The sequence below is a fragment of the Myotis davidii genome, unplaced genomic scaffold (genome assembly GCF_000327345.1).
Source record: "Myotis davidii unplaced genomic scaffold, ASM32734v1 scaffold449, whole genome shotgun sequence".
NCBI classification, from domain to species: Eukaryota; Metazoa; Chordata; class Mammalia; order Chiroptera; family Vespertilionidae; genus Myotis; species Myotis davidii.
The window spans coordinates 2,992,883-3,019,800 of NW_006383007.1; the positions used below are offsets into that span (position 1 = coordinate 2,992,883).

General features: G+C 35.7%; 1 long non-coding RNA gene across 1 annotated transcript in view; it reads left to right on the forward strand.

Annotated features, from left to right (window-relative positions):
• The window catches only part of LOC102770366, a 328,666-nt gene that overhangs the window by 261,867 nt on the left and 39,881 nt on the right, over positions 1–26,918 (forward strand). Inside the window, exon 2 of the long non-coding RNA XR_436439.2 lies at positions 249–391. This is a non-coding gene — a long non-coding RNA (uncharacterized LOC102770366). The remainder of the gene's footprint in view (positions 1–248; positions 392–26,918) is intronic.

Genomic DNA, 26,918 nt, shown 5'->3' on the forward strand with positions numbered 1-26,918 from the left:
TGAAACTTTGTAGCCTTGAACGTAACCCAAGCCTCCTGCTCGCTCCAGCTCTGTGGCTGCCGCCATCTTAGTTGGGTTAATTTGCATACTCGCTCCTGATTGGCTGGTGGGCATGGCTGGTGGGCGTGGCTTGGGAATAGCAGAGGGATGGTTCATTTACATGTTTCTCTTTTATTATATAGGATACATTTACTCAAATGACTTTTATTAATTTATTCTCTCCATTCTTTATTTTTCTGTACTACCAGTCTGTGATATTCATTCGTGACAAGAATTCTCATGGGCAAGAGATATCAGGATATATTGACTATGCCCACAGGCTGAAGACTGAAGATTTTGAAGTCTACTTTAATGGGAAAAAAAGACTTCTTCCAAGATCCACAGATTTGAGGTAAATATACACATTTCTCATACCTTCAATAAGAAAACAAGCTCCTCAGAGGCAGGGATAAATGACTTTTATTTCATGTTCTGCATTGTACCTAGAATACTAATGTGTACATAATAGGAACATGGTAAGAGTGGTTTGAATGAAAAATAAATAAATAAATAAATTTTAAGATAGGAAATGAATATAGATGCATTTTTTTCCCTTTAACAGCCTGAGAAAGAGAACTCTTCAGAGATGAGATAAGTAAAATCTCAGTGACATTCCTTTTAAATGATAAGTGGAGCCTAAAAATTGCTAACCTCACAAGACCCTTGACCACTTGGGACTTGGTTTGTCTAGAAGTCACTGGAGTGGTCCATCTACCACATTCTCTTCCCACTGTCCTTTGGCCACCAACCAAAGTGTGGGTCTCTGATTGGCTCACTCTCATTTACTCTTATCACTGGCTTATTCTGGGATTCTTTCCACCCATCATTCTTTTTACTATTGACTCCTACTCTTTCCTCTGCAGCCATGACCCCATCACATAGGAACTGCTCTACACTGTCAATCTAGTCACAGATCTCATTCCTCTGCCTCCTGCTCAATAGCTTTCAAGCTTAACTGCTTACACCACTATCTCTCAACTTATTATAGAATGACAAAATTGTAGCAGTATTCTGCTTTAACTCTCCACTGCTGTATCCAAGCTCATTAGTAGGCACTTGTAACAATATTCCTCTGACACCCCTGCCATCTTCTATCCATACTTACTGCTATTATCTAAAGACTTCTTAGCCCATCACTACTTACCCCTTATCCTGTTTAACCTAGATGCATGGCATATTATTTAACTTCTCTCTTGCAATAATACCCACTGCCCACATCTTTTTGTGCTTTGTCCTGTTAACCCCCCTAAAGTAGACTGATGCTGACATCTCTTGCTTGCACCTGGAGCCATACCTCTGAGTATTGATGAAGAAAATTTCACAAAGGTGTAGATGGCTGCTACTTATAATTTATGGTCTCCAAACTCAGCTGGAGTGGCCCTTAGCTACCCACTCATGGGCTTTTTCTCAACTCTTAATTTCACCACCCTCCCCCCAAAGACTCTAAAGTTCACTCTCTCAAAACCATTGCTCTTAGCTGCTGGCCCTGACTCTTATCCACATATGATTTGCTTCACATTTCACAGAGAACATTGGGTCTAAACATAGAAACTACCACCTGATCTGTCAGTCTTTCTGTCAACCAAAATTGACTCATAAATTAACCCCCCTTCCCCCCCCAGAGCCCTGTTGATAATTTCTAGTCATAATTTGATTATGACAGCTGTTGGTCTCTGAGCTTGCCATCTGCATTCAGAATATGTCTTCCCCTGAGTCTAAAAAAAAAAAATAGTTCATTCTTACTAAGTGAAATATTCCCTCATATTTATTTTTTTAGATTCAGAGAAAAAAAAGAACTCCTTGGGCTGTTTAGAGCGAATTCAACTTGTTTTTGATACTTTTCATCTGTCTTTCCAGCTATACTTCATCTATTGTTCCCTCTTTTTTTATAGAGTCTCAAACTGAGCCTGTCAACTGGCTACTTCATTTTGCCTCTAAACATACTGAAGTAATTTCTATAACAAAGGACATCCCCTTTGTACTCAACCATTGCCCTAACTCTCTTTCAGTTTCCAGATAAACTCTTCAAAACAAGTGTCTCCAATTCTCACTTCTCATATAGTCACTAAACCATGGTGATTGTTCCTTTGCCACCATTATTCAAATGAAGCAAGTCCTGATAAATTCACCAATGACTGCCAATTTCTAAATCCTGTGGATTATTTTCAGTTCTCATCTTATTTAACTTCTCTAAATTATTGGATTAGGGTTGATTAATCTTCATGCTGATCAATCCTTTCTTCTCAAAACTATTCGAATACTCTAACCTCTTATTCTCATAATTTGTCATTGAATTCTCCCTTATTTATTTCATACATATTGGTATCCAGCAGAATTCATCCTTGGACTTTTTTCTTACCATACACTGTAGGTTCTCTTCGGTCATTTGATCACTTCTCTGGAGTAGACTAGTCTTCACAACTACAACCCGAGCACAGATCTCTCTTCTTTATTTCAAACTCAATTATCCTACTGCTAACTTCAGAGAACTCTCAGTATCCCATTAGCACCTAATATTATTTTCCAAAATTAAATTTATTTTAATTCCTGAAGACTGCTGTGTCTTGTTTATCCTCTATCTTGGCAAACGGCGCTACCCCTGCAACCAGAAGCAAAATCCAGATATTAACTCAGACCTCTTCCTCTTCATAATTACCTCTGTAACTAATAATTTACTAAAAATACTAGATTCTATTGCCTTTACAGCTTTGTTTATATTAAAGCAAATACAGATAATATAATTCACTTGTTAACACTTAAGTATGAATCCTTATCTAATAATCATTTTAAAAGAAAACATGATGATATTATAACACCTAACAAAATAATTTCTTAATATTATTGAATACCTAATTAGTCCTTATTCATATTTCATTGATTATCTTAAAGTTATCTTTTCATAGTTAGTTTGTTTCTGTGCTCACTCTTTGTTTTATTCATCCCTCCCTGAAATAATAGAATCTTGCTCATTTGTTATTTTCATAATAATTCTTGGTATAAAATAGACAATTCATTCACCTTGGTTTTCTTCTTCAGAAGTATCTATGCTATACTTGCCCTTTTCTCTTTTAGATAATTTTTAGAGTCAACTTATAAAGTTATAAGTCAACTTATAAAACTTATAATTTTGATTGGAATTGCTTCCAAGTTGTGACCAATGTATAATTAATTGACATGTTTATAATATTGTCTTCTACTTATTTATTTTTATTTATGCCTTATTTAATGCCTTATCATAATAATATTTTATGATTTTCTCAATTTTATTATTTAATAGTTTTTTTTTCCTCCTCGGTTTTATATAATATTTTTTTGAAACAAAATTAATTCTTTTCCAATGATCCCACTGGATAACTTTTACCACGTGAATTTAATTTAAGCTGTCTATAAGAATTAAATTTTAGATCTTTTCACTCAAGAGATTGCATGCCAATAAGTGACTTACATAGTTGTTATTAGGGGAAAAGTATCTTTGGTATACAGAGTTCCATACTTAGTTCAATTAAGAACTAAAACAAAGACTTTAAAATAAAAAAATCATAAAGTCTCTTTTTATTTACTTACCATTTAGGATGCTGTTTTCTCCTGTGTGGGAAGGGACATTAGTTCTGTGATTAGAATCCTGTCTTGAATTTTTACTTGGAAAACATAATATCAACAGATAGCTGCAACTATTATGAAAAGCAGCAGTAGGGAGGGCTCTGAGTACCTGATCATCTTGTCAGTTCAGACACCATCTTGTGTTTAAGATTCAGTACCTTCCTCTCAACATGCTTGAATAACTTATAATTGCATGTTACAATTTACCAAATTCCTTTACACTTCTCTAACAACTTTGTGTAATAGGTTAAACAAGCATTATTCTTTCCGTCTGAGAGAGAAGAAAATAGAGTAAACCACTTGCTAAAAGCTCACAAGCAAATCTGAAATGAGTGTGAACAAGTTCTTAGGAATTCTAATTCACTGGTTAACTCCAGAATACTATTCTGAGCTTAAAAGCTTTTGCATCCTGAGGACTATATAGGATCTTTGGATTATAGTCTCCCCCTCATTTAGCTTTTTAAGTTTCCATATTTATATATAGTTGAACAAAGATCTAAGATCTGTCTGTAGAACTCTACGCATTCCTCAAATAGGATGGTCAGGAAGAAATAAAAAAGTTCCTTTTATGTTTCTCTTTGGAAAGTTCATGAAATATTCATGCCCTTGACCAAGGAATGCCCCTAAATCCTAAAGCTTTGAGAATATTATTGTCAAATTTCCCTCCGCAATCCTATTGTCTGTTTTATTAAAAGTTTAACATGCCAAACCTATGAGGTTAGAATTATTAAGTTGTGCTTATCCTGTGTCCTGTGCTTAAGTGCTTTCTCATAAAAGTACCTGGTAACACTGGCAGGTTCCCAAGTTTAAAATAAATAAATACAAGCCTAACCAATGGACACAGACACCAGGTGCGTGAGGGCATGAGTGGGAGGGTGGGGGGGTGGGGGGGCAATGGGGCAATAAGGACACAGGCAGTGTTTCTGCAAGTGGTATATCAAATATTGCCTGTTTTAAAGTTATTAATGTCATTCCACATCTAAATATGGTGAGTGACTAACCATTAGAATATCAGATTAGGATCTTCAACAGATATTGTCTGAATTTGAAAAAGAAGGGAATGCTTTAGGTGAAAGGATGCTGATTGAGGAAGACTTGCCACAATGATCTGGCTCCTTGATGTTCAAAGTGTAGTCCATGGACCAGTAGCACTGACCCCGCCTCCCAGCGTGTAAGAAGTGAAGCATCTCAGGCTCCATCCCAACCAGCGAATCAGAATTGGCATTTTTAACATGATATACCATATTTCACTATGCATATTAAAATTTGAAAAGCTCGCTTTAGGCCTGTGCTGTCCAGTAGGATAACTCCCAGCTACATATGGCTATTGAGCACTTTAAATGTGCCTAACCCTGAATTAAAATGTGCTGTCAGTGTCAAATATATGCTGATATTGAAGACATCATAAAAATATAAAATATTGTACTAGTAAATTCATTGCATGTTAAAATAATATCTTGGATATGTTGGGTCAAATGAAACATATAATTATTTTCACCCTTTTTATTTACTTTTTTAAGGTTGCTATTAGAAAGTACAAATAACATGTATCGCTCACATTTGCTTTCTCTTCTCTCTCTCTCTCTCTCTCTCTCTCTCTCTCTCTCTCTCTCTTTTCTCTCTCTCTCTCCCACTTGTTTCCAAGCCAGAGGTTCAATCCCATTTCAATCTTTAGGACCAATAGTAATCTTAGGTAGGTGTGATATAAGAAGCCATAGACCTGAGATCACTAGTTAGTAGTATTTGGCTAAAGACATGTTTTATTTGGCCTGTACAGTGTATTTTTTTTTCAATGTTTTAGAAGCGGGAAATATAATAGAAATATTTTGGATTTTTCAGATTCTCTTAAAAACGAATAAAGTGTTGTCCAGCCATCATAGCTTAGGGGTTGAGTGTCGACCTATGAACCAGGAAGTCACAGTTTGATTCCTGGTCAGGGCACAAGCCCAGGTTGTGGGCTTGATTCCCAATGTGGGACGTGCAGGAGGCCGCCAATCAATGATTCTCTCTCATCATTGATGTTTCTATCTCTCTCTCCCTCTCCCTTTCTCTCTGAATCAATAACAAAAAACAACAACAGCAACAACAAAACTAATAAGGTGTTCTCACACTGGGCTTCCATCCCCTTATCCCAATCATGACATAGAATTAAATAGCAGCTGCTCCTTGAGATGGGATATGTTCTCACAAGATTAACATAGACTTGACCACTCACATGTACCAGCTGCTACACCATCACCCTTGAGTCACTCATTTATAGTCCCTTTGGAATTCTTCTAAGCATTTGACTTTGTGACTTCTGGTCTAAATTACTGTCGTAGATTTTAGAAGTCATATTTGCTATTAGCTCAAACATTATCTCCTTTGTTCAACACTCCAGTGGGTTTAATATCAGCCCTTGGGCTAGGTCAAGTTGCCTCATACCACTGTGGTTAGCAAAGCTGGACTGAGTTGGAGTCTGAGGTGATTTTGATGCTGGTGAAAATTAACTGAGTACTTCTTGTGCTCAAGGCACTGTACTTAGTAATATATATATATAGTTTAACTTACTCTTTACAACAGCATTATGGTTAGGGATCTTTAACAAAATATATCACAGAGGTGTTAATTGCCTTAATTTTCACACACAACTAGAGATACAAGATCAAATAAAGATCTGTGGAACCCCAAATACCATGATTTTTTAAAAAATCAATACACGATCTACTTTAGGACTTTGTGATGAAAAAAATATTACTTTCCCTTTTGGTCTCATACCCAGGTTCTAGTCATTGTCAGGTCATTATTTCTTTATAAGACCTAATTTGGGATTGTTTTTCAGAATTCTAAGCAATCCCGCTATCCGTAGTTAAGACTGGGGAATTTCAGCCATCCTGTACCACCCTTGCCACTTCCTTCTTCCACTGAGCTTGGCAGAAAGCAGCCCTTTGTACTTAACCAAGCTTTTATTTTCAGTCACTGTGAGTAAGAATTACAGTATCCCACAGTTTTGTGTGTGGAAGCGCTCTGGACGGAACTAAAAGTGTCCTTTAATTGTGGCTTCAGCCTAAAAGGCTTTAGGAAAAAATTGTCCCTGACTTGTTGAACCTCAGTTATGTCCCAGGATACTTTTAGAATCTATTCATATCCTCTGAACTGTGGTTCACATAATTGTTGTAATATTTACTTGGAATTTTTTACAAATAAGTTTAACTTTCCAATACTTATCTCATTTAGTTTCTTTTTATCCCAAGCAAAACATTAAGTAATATCATTCGTGGACAACTCAAGGATAAAGAAGAGGGGTCCACAAGTTGTATTTAGATGAACCTTCTCCTGCCTCTATATAAAACCCAAATGAACTAGAGCCAATAATACCTACTGAATTTTTACTGAAAAACTGTCTGCATTATTCTATGGTAGAATTTTATCCAGACCTTATTTGTTTTTCATGGCTTAAAAAAATGTCAGGACTCCAGAACAATTATCTGGTAGTCTTTTTAAATTCTAGAATATGTTTTCCTGAATATTATGTTTCTGGGTAAACCTTAAGTGAATAATTAGAGGTCTGAGACAACCTCTAGTTTGTTGTCAACAGTTACTGTGGTTAAGACAGGCTTATTCTTTACATAAGGTCTTTTCCATCATTTAAAAAGTATACATAACATAAAATTTACCATCTTAAGTGTACTATTCAGTGACATTCAAATTGTGCAACTTTCCCAGCTTTTTCTTATAAAATTTTAAAAATTTTGGGAAAGCTCAAAGAACAGTACAATAAATACCAGTATACTTACAATGCAGACTAAACAATTGTTAATGTTTTTCCAAATTTGCTTCAACTCTAAAGTATGTTGGTGTGTATGTGTGTGCCATTTAAAGTAGCCTGCAGATTTCACCCCCCAAATATTTTATTATGAATCTCATAGGAATAAGAACATTCTCCAATATAACATTATTATTATCATTCATAAGAAAATCAGTAATTATTTCTGAGTTTCATCTAACATCCAGCTCATATTTAGATTTTCTTAATTATTATCAAAATGTATTATAGTTGGTTTGTAAACCATCATCTAATCAGCCTTTTACACACCCTTCCCCACCTTTTCAACAAGGTATTTTTTTCTTGGGCATGCCATTGACTTTATTTATTTAAATTTTCTTTTTAATTACAGTTTACATTCAATGTTATTTTTGTATTAGTTTCAGGTGTGTAGCATAGTGGTTAGACAATCATATACTTTACAAAGTATCCCCCCTGATATTTCCAATCCCACCTGGCACCATACATAGTGATTAATTTGTTATTGACTATATTCCCTATGCTGTGCTTTACATTCCCAAGACTACTTTGTACCTATGAATTTGTTCTCCTTAATCACTTCACCATTTTCACCCAGTTCCCCAATCCCCTCCCCTCTGGCAATCATCAATCTGTTTCTATTTTGTTTATTTTGCCCTTTAGATTTCACATATAAGTGAGATGATATGATATTTGTCTTTTTCTGACTGACTTATTTCACTTAGCATAATACCCTTTAGGTCCATCTATGCTGTCTCAAATGGTAAGATTTCATTTTTTATGTCCAAGTATATATATATATTAGAAGCCCGTTGCATGAAGTTTTGTGCAATAGGCCTTCCTTCCCCTGGCTGCCAGCACCGGTTTTCCTCCAGCACCCAGGACCAAGGCCTTTGGTCTGGCCACAGCAGCGAGGCTTGGCTTCTCCACTCCAGCTGCAGCAGAGAAGCCAAGCCTTTTCAGTCTTCAGCCCTCTTCAGTCTTCACTCTGCGCCTGCATATGCAAATTAACCACCATCTTTGTTGGGTCAATTTGCATACTCATCCTGATTGGCTGGTGGGCGTCGCCGAGTGACACCAATTTGCATGTTTCTCTTTTATTAGTGTAGATAGGCACTTCTTTATCCACTCATCTATTGATGTACACTTGTTTTACTTCCATATCTTAGTTATTGTAAATAATGCTGCAATGAATATAGTAGTGCATATATTCTTTTGAATTAATGACATTTACTTTTTAAAGAGACAAGGCCAATTGCCTTTTACACTGCCATGAATTCTGGAACTATCTCATTGTTTCCTTGTCATCTCATTTGACTTGTTTTTATGTATTTTCTTTAAGCTTGGATATGAAACTAAAGACTTCATTTTTATTCAGTGAATTTTTTTTTTCAGCAAGAATTCTCTATGTATTCCATCATATGAGCTGGTAACTAATGTCAAATTGTCCCATTATTAGTGATGCTCACTTTGAGTCCTTAAAGAAGAATTGTTAAATATTGCTTGTATTAAATTGTTTCTGTATTTTCATTTTTGAGCAAAATTTTTATTGAAGCTAAACTAACATAAACTAACATTTATGTATTTGTATAAATCTATTTATATGTCTATTTCCTATTTTAAATCTAAATTTTTATTTATTCTTTTAAAAATTATTAAGGTAACATTGGTTAATATTAGTATATTAATTTCAGGTATATAGTATTATAATTCAGTATCTGTATACTCAATTGCATTCTCACCAACAAAAGTCTAATTTCATTTTCTTACCATATATTTTACCACTTTTACCCATTTTTCCTCCCCACAAACCCTTTCCCCTCTGGTAACCACCATTCTGTTGTCTGTATCTGGGTTTGTTTTTTGTTTTAATTTGTTGGTTTGCTACTTTTTGGTTTTATATTCTACATATGAGTGAAATCATATGCTTTTTGTCTTTTGCAGTCTTACTTAATTCATTTAGCATAGTACCCTCATAATTCATCCCTTTTGTTGCAAATGGCAATATTTCATCTTTCTATGGCTGAGTAGCATTCCATTGTGGGATGTATGTGTGTGTGTGTGTGTGTGTGTACCACATCTTCTTTATCCATTCATCTGTTAATAGACCCTTAGGTTGTTTCTATATCTTGGTTCTTGTAAATAATGCTGCAATGAATATAGAGATGCATCTATCTTTTTAAATTAGTGTTTTCATATTCTTCAGACAAATTTCCAGAAAAAGTTGCTGTATCACATGGTAGTTCTATTCTTAAAATTCTAAGGACCCTTCATACTGTTTTCTATAGTGACTGCACCAATGTACAACCCACCCCAACAGAGTATGAGGATTTCCTTAAGAACGGATATGTAGCAAATTAGCCTTGATATCCAGAATATTTTATTAAATTTTCTAAATTAAAGAAAGGATGTATTTGTTATAACACATTTAAATAGAGTTAACATTATAGTATAGAGCAATCAGGACTCATATGCAACTTCCAATGTGCAAATAAACATTGTGCCAGAATTGCACTTGTTTATTGTTTGGAACTCAAAACCATTTCCCTAAACCTAAAGAAACTGCCAGTTAATTTCACAGGCCATCCCATAACATGCCAAACCCATTATTTCCCTTAAAATTTAATTTTGTTGTATGTGTCAAGAAGAAATTTTAAGACATCAAATAAATATCTCCACCTTCTTACGATTTCCCTATCTCTATTACATGGTGACCATCTCATTTCGGTTAATAAAATAAGCAGTAATGCACCAAGATTGTCTTCCTGCAGATGCCCTTCCTGTGGCCATCTCAGCATCATAAAAGTAAAGTAACATGATGCTTTAGGGAACACATCTTGCTCTCCAGAGTAGCAGGCAATATCACTTTCTATTCTGGAAATACATATTAGTTAATACATTTCAGATAGATTTTGTTCAAAAGTCCAACATTCATAATGTAAGGAACACTAGAAATTTGGTGATGACTGGAAATCTGGAAAGTTAAGATGCCTGAGGGTAAATCTCACAAATGAGAAGAGTGGTAATAGCTTGCTTTAGAATGAAAGGGTAGATGCAACAGAAGTGAAACTAGGTCTTAGGGCTCCTAATCCCTAGTTCAATTTGACTTAGCATTCCAGCATATTGTATATTTTTCCATTTGTACATATGATTTGAGGCCCTTTACTTTTTTTTGAATATCCTATTAAAATGATATTATTTTTAAACATACTACTATTATTATAACCATATTATTATATGATATTCTAAGTATGGACATTTGCCATTGATTCACAAAATTTGTTGTTATGGCAGGACAAAATTTTGATTAGATTTCTAACTATCAGATAACAATAAAACCTCTGTTAGAATTCACCAGATCAAAATCCATCTCACCCATGAAAAACAACTTACAGAATAATTAAAATTTCAGTATAAGCTTTTATTGTTTTCATAAATATCCAAGCATATAGTGCATGATATGTATACTCTCTAAATTTTCTTCTTGTTTTAGCATGAAATAATTTTTCTGTTATCAAATTCCCATTTGGTTCTAATTTGTTACATAAAAGGATTGCATTGGGCAGTAAGTGCTTAAACTTTAGAACCTCAATGGCCAAGTTACTTATAAAATTAAACTCATTCCATTTCTACTAATTAATGTAATTGAATGAAACAATATGAAACAAGTTTCTTCAAACAATATATAATTTCATTTTGAAATATTACAAAATGTTAGTCACATAAAAGAATTTCAAAACCAGAACAACAATTTGAAACATTGAATTGATCTTAAAGATTTAGTTATAAAGAGAACAATTTGTGTGTTATTTTATATTTTTCCCACGCCTACTTTTAGGCATAAATATGGTCATTAAAAAAAACCCAACCTGAATAATTAAGTTTAACTTGATGATCTCCAAATTTGTATAATGGACAAATTTGAGGACAAATGAAACAGAAACCCTGACTTCATTATGCCATATCCTCACCTCTTTCTATAAGATGGTCCAGGAAAGATTTCACACATAGTTCTAAACACACTCAACTGAAGTCGTCAAATCTAACAGCAGTTTCACTGCGCTTTTGAATTAAGGAATGCATAATATAATTCATTGATTTTTCTCACATCAGCACAATTAGATGTTATTTAGCTACAAAACAGCAGTAGCATGTATATGTTCAAAGTTTTACACACACACACACACACACACACACACACAACATATAGTAAAGCTTTGTTGACATATTAATATTATGAGTCATTTATGTTCAATGAGCCATACATTTGTAAAGGCACAACAGAAGGGAAGTTAACTTGTCTGGGACGTGGACCTAAAAATCCCATATAAATATTTTCATGCTTTTCACATGTGGTATGGTTACTTTCTATTGATATTTATATTTGACTTTTACTTATTTTTTTACACACTCGTTTTTTTTCATACTCATTATTTTAAGAAAGAGTATGAACCATATAGCCCTCAAGCTATTTAACTCTAATTCACAAACACCTCTTACAACCCAGTAACATGTGCATGTACCTCGGTGCCAAAATGTAATGAAATGGAATAATGGTAATTTCTTAAGTAGTTTAGCTTATTTAAGCATAACCCAGAATTCAACCTCTTGCTTCCCTCTCTCACTTTTAAATAAAGAAATCAATAAACAAGTCCAACATGAAAAGTGAAGTCATTAGGAATGCCAACGTACCTCCTCTTTAGTTCCCCAAATCTCTATCCAGTTATCATCTATCTGAGTGGAAGTTGCAATACCAAATCTATGGGATTTTATTGTTTAAATTGTAGAGTATTCTGCGTGCCTTTGACTATGATGCACTATCCAAAAAGTACAGAAAATTAACTTGGAAAGGAAAGGGAAGGAAAAAGGAAAGAAAGGGAGTAAGGGAAGGAAGAAGTAAGACAATGAGAGAGGAGGAAAGAAGGGAGGGAGGAAGGAAGGAAGAAAGAAATTGCTTGGTGTTTATTGAAATATCTCTAAATTAGGAAATCTCCTTGAATCTTTTCATGTGTGAATATATGAAACAAGTGTAAAGTATTATTGCTTTGGTTGTTCAACTCATGTTAGGTAAAGTCATTTTAAAGGCATTTGGGTGAAATACTCGATAGAAGTTGATTAATCAGCCTTTAGTAGATAAGAATTGAAATTAGAAACTCTCAATTTTCTGGAAAAGTCTGTTTTGTTTCTTTATTTTCTGAATGCATATGTTATGTTCTTTATAAATCTAGGCCTTGACCACACTAGTTTTCAAATAATACATGTGATTTGAAGGATACAGAACTGGATAAGGATGTTTTATGTATTTCTATAATCAAGTTCAATTGAATACTCCTTTTTTTAAAAAAGTGTAGCAATGAGAACTGTCACAAGGAAATTTCAGTCACTGTTTCTGTGAAAGCCACATAGGATTAGCGCATAGTTTAAACTTGTGTAAAGATGAAAATGAGCTCGTTCGCTCATCAGGGAAGCAGCTGTGCAGAACTGTGGATGGCAGTGGTAAGAAAAAACCACTATTAGGTAAACAAAGCAACAGAAAGATGGTAAAAAGGGTAAAGGAATAAGAAATTAGAATCCATTCAAACAAAACTTATTTGGCTGAATGAGGAAGAAAGTCTTTTCCTGCCAACTCAGTAAATGTTTAATCCGTAAAAGTATGCTTCCACATCTGGCTTAAGTTTAATATTGTAAATATTTCCTCCTTAACTTTTTATTTCATTTTTTATGTAAATTTTGGTTTATTAACAATAATAAGAATCAGTGGACATATATGGTATTAATATGATAAATGATAAATGTTTCAAATAAAATATTCAAAGTACAAAGTAGTACCTGCTCTCTAACATGTGCTAATAAAAGTCTCTAAAGAAGAAAAAATGAAAATATCAGAAATAATAAACATTTACATATATTCTTTGAGTTTGAGTCACCTGATATATTCCATACTATAAAAGAAAATTCTCCAAATGAACTGAGGGATAATTGCAGTACAGCATGATTTTCAAAGTGGGTTTAATTCATTTAAAGGGAAAAAAGGAAGTAAAAATAATTCAGTTATGTTTGTTTGTTTGAGGATAGTATTTGAATGTTTGTATCCAGGAATGGATTAGTTTCAAACTGAATTATTCCTAATTTTCTGAGGAAAGACTCTGAGGGAAACTTCTACTCTCAAGTCAACCACACAAATTAACATGTGGCTTCCTAATGCTTCCTGACTACTCTTTCCAGGGCTTGAAAACATCAGGTCATGTAGAAGGCAAGTAAGTCCTCAGAAAGAAGATAAATAGAATTAATTGGAACTCTAAGTATCAGAAAATAAAAATGAGCAGTTATATTTCTCTGTTTCTGCATGTAATAATAAAGATAATAACTTATAGTTGTGAGTTTATAGCACATTTTTGCAAGCTTTATGGCATTTTAATATTCCTCACACATACATTTTATTTCACCTAATAATTATAACACAATGACTCAGAATAATAAAATGCAATCTATTTTTCTAGAAATGCTTTAATAAAGTATCTACAAAGTATTATCTTATCTAATAAAGAGGGGAATATGCAAATTGACCATCACACTGTAACGGCCAAGATGGCTACACCCACAGCAGAGGCCAAGTTCCTGTAACATGCCTTAATGAGCAATCAGTAGGAACCTGGGACTGCACCCCCCCACCCCCACCTGGCGGGGCTTGATGGAGGATCTCAGGCCACGCCCCCCACCCCAGTGTGGGTCTGGAGGACCTGAGGCCATGCCCCCCATCATGCAGGCTTGACAGGGCACCTCAGGCCATGCCCCCCCACTATGCAGGCCTTGACAGGGAACCTCAAGGTGTGCCCCCCACCATGGCCCAGGCTGGGGGACCTCAGGCCATGCCCCCCACCTGACAGGGCTTGACAGGGACCTCAAGGCATACACCTTACTGCCCAGCAGGGCTTGATGGGGATCTCATGGCATGTCCCCTGCCCTGGCCTGGGCCAAGGGACCTCAGGCCACGATCCCTGGTCCGGGCCAGGGGACCTCAAAGCTCACCCCCAGGCCCGGGCAGGGGGACCTCAGGCCATGCCTCACACTCCTGGTGCCAGGCCAGGCTACCTGAGGCCACGCCCCCACCTGGCGGGGCTTGATTGGGGTGGGGACGGCTGGGTCTAGATCTAGCCCAATGGTGGTGGGGCCAGCCAGGTCTGGGTCTCATGTGATTTTGAGGCTCATGTGGGTGGGCGGGGACTTGACTCTGGTTCCTATGGCATGCCCCAGACTCTGACAGGAGGAAGATTTTCACATATATTTTACTAATTTTCTTTCATCTCTGACACCTCTATTATAGAGAAAGGGCAAATAGCAATATTAAAATATTTCCTCTCATTAATTCCCTGTTAATGTGCACGAATTTTGTGCACCAGGTCACTAGTAGGAACATAAATTAAGGTATAATTAACTAATCATTTGGGGAAGTACATGAAAGGCTGCTGCATGAAAACACTAATTCAGTCTGTTCTTGAAAAATGTGTAGCATAGTGGAGCACAGGGTATTTCACATATGAGCAAAAAAACAGAAAACATGGCAAATTTTAGGAACAGTGAGTAGCTGAGACCTATTCAACAATGTCAATCCCCTAGACTTGTCATATTCTAGAACCAAGCTGAAATGAAGATAATACATATACCGAAAGACCATAGTGGGCTGGCAGGAATTTATTAGCAGGGTATTCCAATGCAATTTCTATCATTGCAGGAGAAACTAAAGGGTTCTAAAATTTATGTCATGAAATTCATAATTACATATTAACATCTACTTTGAACTAAGCTGGAGCTGACATTGGGAATTCTGTAATTGACAGGAAAAGGTTAATTTCTCTCAGAGTGTATATATATTCTAGGAATAAAACAGACACAAAAATTTCTAGATGAACTGACAGGTGTTCTTAGTTACAGACAACAGAGTCCACTGAAGTTGACTTAGAACAAAGAGGTTTAATAAGCATATAGACAGTTCAAAAAATCACTTGGAGGATAAAAGAAACAGACTCTAGATTGCTCCCACACGTAAGCCACATGGCAGAACTGAGCTGACGAGGAAGCTGCAGCCTCCACCCCAGTCAGAAAGGTATATCAGGAAGCCTCCACCACCCTTGGCAGCTCCAGAAACGCGCTGCTTCCACAACATTCAGGAGCTGCAGTGTCTGGAACCTCCTGTCACACCTGTCAAGCTCTAGAACTGTGCTTTTTCTGCGTCATCTGTTTGAGCAACGTTGTTCCTTACATCCTCTATCTCTTCCCACATAACTTAGTTCCAAATTAATTTCTCTTGTGAAAGCTTTTAGTTGGTAAAATGAAATCACATGGAAAACCCAGCTGCGAGATAACCTTAGGAAAATAGGGTGCAGTACAGGAAGGCACACCTAAAGCGATTAGAGTGGGTGCTGTGCAAAAACAATCCAGGGTATCTGACAGAAGTGGTGGATAAATGATCTGAGTTACAATTTCTCATAAATAATCATTTCAAGGAAATAAATAGGAAGTGAAGTCAGGATAAACAGACAGGAGCTACTAGACAAGATGATCAAGGACAGCCTCTCTGAATAGGTCAAATTTAGGCTCATTTCTAAAAGCTGAGAAATACTTCCTGACTTCCCACAGGGAGAGAAAGGAAAGGATGAGTTTGGGCAAAAAGACTCCAGTCTACTAGTTAAAGAACAAGATTTCTAGAACCTCTCTGACCCTCACTTTATGATCTTGGGTAAATTACTCACTTTCTAACTTATTATCTTTGTATAATATCTAAATTTTTGTTATTATTAACTTTTCTAGCAGGCTAAGTTTGGATTACTTATGAGATACACCTAGAGTTGTGAAGTCCACAGATACAAATTCATAGAAAGTTAGAGCTAAAATCTCTAGGAAAGAATGTGACTAGGGCAGAAAAAAACATGGAAATGCCAAATTTAAATGTTGGGAAGAGGAAAAGAACCCAATAAACTAATCTGAGAGGGCAGGTACAGAGGAAAAGCAGAACATAGTCATCACATGGAATTCAAGAGAGAAAAGTGTTTCAGGAAAGAAGTGATAGAAACCAGTATGGAGGTTTCTTAAAAAATTAAATTAAAAATACAACTACTTCTCTGGACAGATGTCTCAGTTGGTTGGAATGTCATCCTGTACACCAACATGTTTGTGGATTTCTCTCTCTCTCTCTCTCTCTCTCTCTCTCTCTCTTTCAGGTAAGGATGTTTTTTAAAAAATATAACTACCATGGAATACAGCAATCCCACTTCCGGGTATATTTTCAAAGGAAATGAAAACAGGATATCAAAGAATAATTTGTACGCACATGCAGCAATCTTTACAATAGCCAAGATATGGAAACAATCTATATGTCCATCAATGGATGAATGGAAAAAGAAGATGTGAAACTATAGAATAGACAGCTGTGGACATGGAGCACAAATCACCACCACGGTAAGCAACAAATCAGATGGCAAGGCAGCCTACTGAGGCAGGACCTCTCCCTTAAAAAGTGACAAAAAGTGGAGAAGCGATGTGGAGGGGTAAACAAAATATACCCAGTGCAATATATTCACACACACACACACACACACACACACACACACACACACACACACACAACTATCAGAATCTTCTAGGAACATTCTCTTCTTTCGCAAACCATCCAAGAAGCACTCTAATGATGTAATGAGTGTTATGAGATATTTATATTAAACATTACAGGTCTTTCTGAGGGAAAAAAAGAGCAAAAGTAATTTGCTCTCATGTCATCAAAGACAGTAAATACTTTTTAATAAAGATATTTGTCTTCACTTTATCAGCTCTAAGATGTTTCATGACCCTTGGGTATTGCCACGGGTATATGACAACCTGTTTTATCTGCTTAGAACTTTAAAACCCACTGAAACTGGGTCACTGTGCAAGTTTTCATCTGATTCCACCATCTTCTAGAATAACAGGTTTTTGGACTAAGATTCTATAATTATTAATGTTTTATCCTCTTGGCCTGATCACTGCCAGCTGTTTATCCAACTTTCTCATTTCTTTGGATATGAATACCTAGTTTAGCTTGAATATGACTAGATTCTTCTTAAGATTACATTTTCCAAAGAAAGCTCTAAATTAAATCTTCTTTTAAAGTTTTAGAATAGTTTTCATTTTTTCTTCTCAAGAGTTGCCAATTGAATTTTTCTCCCTTCCTCCCAAGTCAGCCAACTAGCTTTTGGCTTCGGCTAATGTTTGTTCTCCCTCTCCTCATCTCTGAACTCCCCATCTCTAAATATATATATGCCTTCTTCAAAACAGTTCAATGTTGGGAGCGGCACTTTTAAATAGTAAAACTGTAATATCTTTCATCTGATCAGGTGCTTCCCTCTTTCTCATGTGAGATGCCCTGAACCTTCAGTTTTTCTGTGAGAAAAGTTTGATCATTTTCTTCTAAGGTAGGAGAAGAAGCAGGTGTAATCCAGAGCCTTTTCTTCCTCTGAGGCCAGGGTGAAAATGGTGCCCTGACCATCTGAGTATCTGCAGTAAGTTTTTGGCACAGGTTGGATGGCTCCTGCTGTTTAGCAACCTTTTAAAAAAAACCTGATTTAGGGAATCTCTGGTTGGACTGCAATGTATCATCAGCCTTTTATAAAAAGAGGGGATGGTTGGTTTGCTAACCACAAAAGAAATTGTTCCAAGAGACTGTCATACTAGAGGGGAAAAAATCCAAATATCAATAGTAATATTTTGGAGTGGTAAAATTATGGGTGATTATTTTAATTTCTTTTACACTTTTGTGTACTTTCTGTATTGTTTGTCAATAATGGTAAATTATATTTATAAATAAACAATGAAAATAATGCAATAAAAATAATTTCCTATGAAAAAGTTCCTTACATCTTATTTCAATTGTTTTCTATGTAACTGAAATAGAAGTAGAAATTTGTCCTTCTGGAAAATAAGTAGACATGAACTTCTCCCTTTTCCATTCCCCAATTTCTCTGGAATTTTAGGCTCTCTTTGGACAAATAGAAATTTTTGTGTGGAGCTATATAATTAGCAATATCAAAATTGATATAAATATAGCTACAAATATAGAGATAAACATGTGGATACTAATATAAATTTTCTTCAAAAATTTGAATAAAACTGTCATACAGTATTGCTCTAAAAAATTCTTTTTAAGAATAATTGTTTCAATCCCTATAAAGAAAGAGAGAAAATCATGGGTATGAGAGGATGTGAGACAGAAACATTGGTCAGTTGCCTTTTGTAAGTGCTTCAGCCAGGGATTGAACCCACAACCCAGGTATGTGCTCTGACCAGGAATAGAACCAGCAACCTTTTGATGCACAGGACAATGATCAACCAACTGAGCCAGTCCTTCCAGACGCATTTAGTACTACTATTTAAAACTAACATTTAGGCCCAAACCGGTTTGGCTCAATGGGTAGAGCGTCAGCCTGCGGACTGAAAGGTCCCAGGTTCGATTCCGGTCAAGGGCATGTACCTGGGTTGCGGGCACATCCCCAGTGGGAGATGTGCAGGAGGCAGCTGATCGATGTTTCTCTCTCATCAATGTTTCTAACTTTCTATCTCTCTCCCTTCCTCTCTGTAAAAAATCAATAAAATATATTTAAAAAAATAAAAATAAAAAAAATAAAACTAACATTTAGATACTTTAAAATATGTTTTATACTGATGATCCCCATCTCTTGAGCTTTGCAAAATTAGAAAAGCTTAATTAAACTAATAGAATATTCTTGAGTTGCAATGCAGACCTATACATTACTTGACTGCCCACTCTTAGTATTTCTACCATTTGATCATTTCAATCCATTAAGGTAATCATCAATACATTTGAATCTAGTCCATTAAGTGAAAGAAGTTAGGAAATTATCTCTTAGACTAATTTTAGTTTATTAAAATTAGCTTTTAAACTAATTAATTAGCCTTTAGACTTAACTTACTGTTGACTTGGCCTCTAAATTGGGACTGCCATTCAATCCCTGCTCCTGACTGACCTGAGACTGCTGGAATAGATCTGTTAGTTCCCATGCCAGTGCAGAATTTCCCTGTGGCAAAGGTCTTGTCTCTGCAATTTTTATCATATATTTTATCTTAAAATTTAACAGGCAAATGCAAAGTGTTTTCAAACTTTTCTCTGGGAGCCTAAAGTGTCTTACTCGTTTGGTGTTTGAATTTCTCAACTCTCATCAACTCTTACATTGTTTTCTCAGTGGCCCAAAACAGTCACTAAGCTGGAGTGTGTAATGAACTGTGGTGTTGCAGCTGAGGCATTTTACATCTGCATATGATGACAGCTTGCCTGAAGGTAGTGGACAAATGCCCAGGGTTACATTTATCAGAGCTGTGAATAGAGCCACAAAACACAAGTCAATAATGTTTACTTTATTTTGCTGATCGGATGTCACACAGAGTTTAAACTTTAAAAACATTTATTGAATTCAGGTTTGGTTTTTCCCCACTTCTTAGTTTACTCTTTTGAGAATATGAATTTAGCATGACATTCCTACCTGCTTAAGTAACAAGATTTAAATAAATCAGTGGAGAAGAGATCCAAGATAGAGTTGCTTCCATGCCCAAATTCTATTCTCCCACACTCTCTTTTGGTGATGCATCTGCCCCTACACAGTAGTCACCAGAGAGAAAGCATTTCCTTAAGTGTTCTCATTGTGTCTCCAGACCAAACATGCTATGCGGGGAAGTATGCAAGCCAATTTGCCTTGTTGGTATTGGTAGACCCTGCCTCCAATAATATTGCTAAGGTCATTCAATTTTCAGTTGATATAGATGCTAGTGAAGATTCCAAGTTTGTTGAGGTTATACTCAGGTACTATAATGCTCACCTTTCTCATCGCTACTTTACTCTTGTGCTTGAGCTATACCAAAATCACAAGTCTGGCTTGAATCTTAATGTTTTGCAGTGCATTTTAAATATGAAAACATTCATGTGCTTATATGCACACAAACACATGCACATATTCTGTTTTAGTTCCACCTGATTTGAACCCTCCAGGAATGAGAGTCACATGCTGATGCTGACATTATGTCCCCAAATCTCTGGATAGTCTCAACGACTTTGTACTCTACAAAATACATACACAATTTTGTTAATTCTCGTGACCCTCCTCCATTTTACAAATGCAAAGTCTGTAATCACTTAAATATCTATTTGAATGTACCTTACCAATGGCCTTTATTTTTCTCCCACTGCTCAAATACTAACAATGAACCATATTTAGTTCAATAGTTATCAAACTTCAATAAGTGCTTGGGATAGTTCATCATTGCAGTCTTTTCTAGAAGAGTTTATTCAGATATTTATTACAAGATTTAGCTTCTGGCTTTGGTATCAGATTAAAACTTGTAATTTAATTGTAATAATAACTTCATAATTAGCTAAAGGATTAATTATATAATGGTCTGATGATTCCAAAGGAATCTATATTAATAATATGTCATTTTAGAGTCCCAGAAAACATTTAATCTATCAATTTGATATGAAATATATGCCTTGCAGTTCTAAATTTTCCTTTCTGAGAAAATTTTTTTCATTATGCCTTGCTTTTCTTAAACTTCAAGTGGAAAAACAATTTTCTATATTTTTAAAATTCTTATTTTCCTCTACAATTGGAAGTATTTCAATATTCCAAAATTATAAGTAAAATTTTGATTTTAAAGGACAAATGGCCTGTGTAAAACTTAGAAAGCAGTAAGCTTTAATCTCTATTTAATTTCAGTATTTTATCATTCAAGCTTCCTTACAACAACAGGTTTTTAATGGTTCAATTTAGTCAAATAATTGAACTTCTTGAAAAATATAAATAGAATTTGAACAACCTATTATTAACCAACTATATTTTTAATAACAATTCCTTGAATTAATTCATGCTTTGAAAAGTTTGACAACAGTGTAGTGAAGGCTTGGGGGGTGGGGGCGTGCTGGGTGGAGGTAGTTAAAGGGATGTGGGACATCTGTAATAGTGTCAACAGTAAAAAAGTTCATAAATTGATATTTACATCTAAATTCAACATGCAATGAATAGTTTCAAAATTACTAAATATGTGTTTGATCATAAAAAGTTCTGTTCACCTAGCAGATTTGCACACCAAAGTTTACATCTGAACTTTTTCTCCACATACATCATTTATTTTACATAAATTATTAACTTTATTAAGTAACTAGAGACCCAGTGCATGAAAATTCATGCACTCAAGAGGGTCCCTCAGCCTGGCCTGCACCCTCTTGCAGACCAGGACTCCTCAGGGGATGTCCACTTGCCACCTTAGGCCCACTCCCTGACGCTGGCATTCAGACATCCCTCTGGTAGCCCGGGAACCTTCAAGCGATGTCTGCTCCCCAGGGGATCAGGCCTAAGCTGGCAGTCAGATATCCCTCTGGCATCCCGGGAGCCCTCGGGGGATGTTTGACTGTGGCTCCCCAGCCCTGCCCACTGGTCTTTCCAGAAGGTAATTCTGGAAGATCGTTCCACCTTCCCATCTAATTAGCATATTAGTTCTTTATTATATAGGATTGTCATCATTGGATACTTTAAAAGTAGAATAGTCTGGGAAATATGCACTCAGAGTTTTCTGCAAGGTTTGGCATCCTCTCTAGTTCTCAGGATAGATTATTGTAAGTGCTTCCAAATTGGGTAAAAAAGCAATTTGGATAAAGGTTCAATAATACTATCTTACTGAACTTTGCCTAATCTTTTGCTTTCAATGTCTTGACTCATCCCAAACTTAACATTTTATTCTTAAAATAAGTGTTTATATTTCAAGTCTTTAAGCATATACAGTTAAGCACTTCAAAGTATTTAAATTAAATAAAACATAAGTTTTTTGTCCCATTCTATGCTCCCATGTCTATGGTCTGCTCCATTATTTCAATGTTTTTTTTGTTTAGTTTAGTTTTGTTTTGTTTTAAGTCATTTATATATTTTTTCTAGCATATTCTTTTCTCTAATCTTTCCTATCTTTTTCATTCATATACCTCTCCTATTCTCTTCTGCCAAACTCATATTTAAAGACATTATTCTGACATAAATACAAGAAATTTCCCATCAAATATACCAATGAATGTGTTGATTAAAAAAGTAAGAAAATCAAAACAATATTTAATTTAATTTTACTGCTAACACAGGATTTTGATAGATTTGGAGTCAAATATCTATTACAAGTGGCAGATATTTTTACCATTTATTTGTATGCTAGAAGGAACTCTAAATTGAGGGGATCCATCATCCAAATTGATGTCAGGCTTAGGTTGTTAGGACAAATCTTGCTGTAATAAGATTCTGGTCAATTCCATAAATCTTATGATAACATTTATGTCATATTACAGCATATCACACCAAACATTAAAACCATACCACATACCAGAGAAAGGAAATCAGAATTGCTCCTGTCAGGATCAACATGACATAAGAAGTACTTATTTAGCAAGAAGGATTTACAATAAAAGGAAGAGCCATTTGTTTTACATTCAAGAAACCTGTGTCCATTTACTTTATCTTTTTTCATACCATGCAAAAAATGGTTTAGTCTTTTACATCATAACAGACTTAGAATTCAATTTCAAAGCAGAATTTGTCTGGAACTGCCCAAACAAAAGAATGTATATTTTATTTTTCTTTATTTCAGGAATGCTGACTTTAAGGCAATAAGCCAACATTATTTAATAGCTTAGTTTTAGAGAGAAAATATTAAGCATGTGATCCCCTGAATGAAATTTTTGATTTATTGAGAAGATTGAGTATTCTGTGGGCCTATAAAAAAATCTGTCAGAGAAAAAATACACACAATGAAAACCTGCTAATGCCAAACAGAGCTAGATGCAGTGAAAAATGCATTATGGTAGGTGAAATCAGCCAGTCAGAGAAAGATAAATATCACATGATCTCACTCACTTTTGGAATATAATGAACAACACAAACTGATGAACAAAAACAGATACAGAGACAGAAACATCAATCAGACCATCAAACCTCAGAGGGAAAGTAAGGGAGGGTGGGGGTAAGGGGGAGAGATTAACAAAGGACTTACATGCATGCATATAGGCCTAACCAATGGACACAGACAACAGGGAGGTGAGGGCATGAGTGGGGAGGATGGAGGGTACTGTAGGGATAAGGGCACATATGTAATAACTTAATCAACAAAGAAATTTAAAAAATAATTTTAATACTGAGCCTATTCTTCAAGATCCAATCTATCTTACCAGCAAAATTAACATTTAGAGAGTACTTGATGTCAAATTATCACCCCACCCATGCCTTCCACACATTATACCAGGAGAACAGGCGAGGGGCTCATGGTCAGAAAGAATGAGGAAGGTATAACTTTGGGTCCACAAGGCCTGCAACAGACCTAGGAAAACACAGGGTCACCATGTCAATTGGAGTCGAAACAGAACATCAGTTGGAAGAAGAGCCAGTTGGCACAGCTGAGCAAAACTGGTGTCCTTAATACTTTCTGTGTCTGACATAAGAATCACTTAATATCAACCTTCAGCCCCATTCTGGCAGCACAATCTCTTGTGGTCCCGCGGGAGAAATGCTGCAAAAGCCAATAGGGACAATGCACTTGTCAGGCCACCCTCCTGGCCCAGCTAGAAAGTCAAGGAGTCAAGGAAGATCTCAGAGGCTTGAGTCTTGGAGCTCCTTGAGTCTTCTGTGGACCTCACAAGCAAGAGTTAGGGGTAGAGAGTCATGGAGCAGGCTAAAGGGGAGAAGCAGAGACCAGGGATAACACAGGTCTTGATGCAGTCTGATTCTCCACCCATACAGCCTACCACAGCCAATCCCATTACTAGGTACACTATAAGGGTACTTAGCCATTTTTAGCCACACTCCAAAACATGGGGCTCCTGAGATATAAGCCCTGCTTTCCTGGATCTAAGAGCCGAGGGGGTGGGGGGAGAGAGAAGGGGAGGGCTAGAGCTAGGCTTAGAGGGATAGTAAGGATTCAGATAGAAGAAAGACTAAACAGCCAGCAAGCAAGAGAGGAAGGTTTGGAGGCAGCAAGTGAGAGATACTAAATGAGATGGGGAAAAATAAACATATTACACATGAGAAGCAGGGAAAAGATTATCCGATTGGTACTTGAAGGTGCCCTGAAGAACTGTTGTGGATACTTTGAAAATGCTCATTTGTTTTCAGTTCCAACTTCCATGTAATATACCTGAATGTACAGTGGAACCTGGATAGCTCAAGGACACATTGCTCAGGACTCTGACTGAAAAATAGGCTTCTACTTCAATTTGGAAGTGTGTCAGTGGAGAGAGAGGCAGGTGGCAGGCATTGCGCTGGGTGCTGTGGACTGTAGCTGAGGTGGTAGAAAGACCTGGCTTTGCAGAGGCAGCTGCCTACTTAGACGAGAGGCTTCCCACTTTGACAGAGGCTGAGTGGCTCTGAAGCCCATAATTCTAGAAGGAATTTCCCTCATTTGGCAAGCAGTTTCTTTGTTTTTCCTTTAATCGGTTTATTTTGAGATTTAATGTACATACAATAACATTTCTGATTTTAAAGTGTATAATTCATGACTTTTGGCAAATGTATCAAGTCATGCAAATACCATGACAAGATACAGAATATTTTCATCACTCCTAAAATATAGTTTTTACTCCTTTGTAGTCAATCCTCAATGCCTAATATGGCCCCTTTGATCTTATTGGTACTATAGTATGTCTTTTCCTCTTATTTCATATAAATATAAATAAACAGCATGTAGTCTTTGAGGTATGGCTTCTTTTCACTTAGATTAATGTTTTTGAGATTCATTTAGTCTCTTGCATATATCAGTAGTGTATTTATTTTTCTTATTTAAGTGTTCCATTACATAGATATGCCACAATCTGTTTATTCATTTAGCAGTTGATGGACATTTGAATTCTTCCCAGTTTGTGGCTAATCTGAATAAAATAAATACTGCTATGAACATAGCAATGCATGGACATACATTTTCATTTCTCTTGGGTAAATACCTATCAACAGGATTGTCAGATATGATAAACTCACGTTTAACCTTGTAAGAAACTGCCAAACTGTTTTTCAAAAATAGTGAAACACTTTTCACTTCCGCCAGCATTTTATAAGTTCCTTTTGCTCCACATCTTTGCCAACATTGATATTATAAGTCCATTCCTTGTAGGATGTCTAGAAGCAGGCCTGTCTGCTGCCCACTAGATGCAAGTACAACCCTGAGTTGTACAACCAAAACTGTCTCCAGACACTGCCAAAAGTCCCCTGGGGGCAAATACCCTCCTCCTTATTAAGAACACCAATGTAGTTAATGTAATAGTATATTCCTGTGGATTTAATTTAGATTTCTCCAATGTTGAACGACAGTGAGAATCTTGCATGCGTTTATAGATCTGGCTCTTCAGAGCATCTATTTCCTCAATTGAACTTGTGTCTTACAAGGAATTTATCAATCTCATCTAGGTTGTCAAATTTATTAACATAAAGCTGTTTATAATATTGCTTCATTACCCTTTTTATATTCCAAAGGCTATGTCCTCTCCTTTTTTTTTTTGTTTTATTTTGTTTTGTTTTGACAAACCCAACTGGAAGTTTGCTTAGCAAATGTGTTCATTTTTACAAAGAACATGCTTTTGATTTTATAAAAGTTCTGTTGTTTTCTTTCCTCAATTTTATTGATTTATATTTTCTTCTTTTTCTATTAGATGGTCAATTTGAAGCCTTTGTTGCTGTGTTTCTATACACACTGCTTTAGCTTCATCCCACAATTTTGGATATATTTGTTATCATTTACATTCATTTCAATGATTTTTGTAAATGTTCTTGTGATGTTTGCTATAATCCATGGGTTATTTTTAAACGCTTGGAAAATTCTCTTAATTATCTTTGTATCTTTATTTTGCTTTTGTTTTTGAAAGATATTTTTACTGAATATAGAGTTCTAGGTTGATGGATCTTTTAAAGTACTTTAAACATTTCACTCCATTTTCTCTAGCTTGTGTAGTTTCTAATGCGATATTAACTATCAATCTTACCCTTTTTTATCTGCCCACAATGTATCTTTTTTCTAGTTTTTAAGATTTTTGTCACTGAATTTTCAGAATTGGTATATTTTTCACATTTTTTGGTGTATTTTTCTTTAAGGTTTTTTTCTACTTTAGGTTTATTGAGCCTTTTACAGCTGTGAGTTTATATTTGACAAGTTCCAGCATACGCCACGCAATGTTATGTATTTGACAATTTCCTAGGTTAGCAACCCATTCACCACTGCTACTCTAAATTAATCATTAGACAAAAGCATAAATGACAGCATTCTGGGGGCTCTCGGAATCACCTACTCCAGACACTTTATTGTGTAGTTGTAGAAATTGTAGGTAAGAAATGATATACTACCTGTCCAGATTAATGTCAAAGTTAGAATTAAACTTGATATTCTGCTCAGTACTACATGCTGTACTATTACTTTTGCTATTTTAAAAAAAATTAAAACCTCTTAA